Source organism: Thunnus albacares, chromosome 12, assembly GCF_914725855.1.
Source record: "Thunnus albacares chromosome 12, fThuAlb1.1, whole genome shotgun sequence".
Lineage (NCBI taxonomy): Eukaryota > Metazoa > Chordata > Actinopteri > Scombriformes > Scombridae > Thunnus > Thunnus albacares.
Window position 1 is genome coordinate 7,741,301 of NC_058117.1, and position 1,536 is coordinate 7,742,836.

Here is a 1,536-nt window from a genome sequence, read left to right on the forward strand (position 1 = left end):
GGGTCTCAGCTCACTTTTGTCCACACACACTCTTTCATGTTTCCATCACTTTAGAGGACATTGCATTTATTTCCAGGAGACTTACACTAACCCTAACCATAACCACTACTTGCCTAACCCTAACCTTAACTTAACTTTAAACCTAATCTTCACCCTAAAATTAATGATTTACGTTATAGGGACTTGCTTTTTGTCTATGGAGGGTTTTAAAGGCCGAAACTAAATATATAAATACATAAATAATTATATAAATTAATGCTTAATAAATACATAATTACATAAAAATGCTTAAATAAATGAATAAATAAATAATTATGTAATTTAATGCTTAATTGTCACCATAAATCACAAATTGATGTCTAAAATGTCTAAAAACAACTAGACCTATGTTACATATTTTGTTGAGTTGTGCACTTACATTATCCCAAATGTTTCCAACAATTTTCAGAGAAATCCATAATTTTAATCAAGGTAATGGTCCATTTCATTCAGACGCCTGTCAATGGCGTCATACCCCTCTACCAAAGTGTATATGTCCACAATATGTACGTGTCTGCGTTGTGGTTGTCTGCCACAATTGCTTCTACCAAAGAGTATACACATACAAGATAATACATCGGCATTGTGGTTGTCTGCCAGAAACTCATAAATTGACTTTTATTCAGTTTTAAGCCACATTTTTATGATAAACTTTTTAGTTCTTGGTCATTTTTAACCATATCTCTTCACTAGATGAAGGATTTTAGTCATCGGACATCTGGATCTTAAGTTATCAGAGAAATGTTGAGTAAACGTTAGCAGAAGCAAGGCTAGCAGCCCCTCCTTACATCCTGTGTCTGCCAAACAGAGTCAGAGAAACACTGATTTTTTATGTGAAACTGCTTTATTCAGTGTTTTTACCTGTTTTAATCACCTGGTCTGTTTGTTCTGGAGAGGTGGAGACCTTTGCAGACAATTCGGGTCCCGGTAAAAACATGCTGAACAATGAATACTGAAGTAATCCTAAACCGGAGAAGTTGGTTGTTTAACAATGAAGACAACAAACTCCCATGATCCAACAATACTTCACAACTCCATCAAACTCCATCTTTTGTTACTGTTTTGATTGAGAGACCCCTAGTGACAGAAATAACATATTGTGCATTTAAATGAGACGTTAAATATATAAATGTCAACTTCATCCATCAAAAGTCAGGGGGCGGGTTAAAGCCTCTGATTGGTGAATGAACAGTATTACAGGCCCAGCAGGATCATGAATACAGCTTCATTAATTTCTGTGTAAGTCAGGGACGATATTATTCCAATTCGTTAAGCAAAGCCTTCAATCTGATCTAAAAAAGCACAGGAATTGGCATTTGCCTCCATCTGTTCTGCTACAGCCAATATATCTACCATTGTAGGGTGCAAGATTTCATTAAGATCTGTGCTGGGTGCTGCCATCTTGAATTAGGCAAAAGCAGTAGATTCAAGTTCAACCACCAATCGCAGGGCAGGATCCACCCCTGACTTTTAATGGGTGAAGTTGAAATATTTATT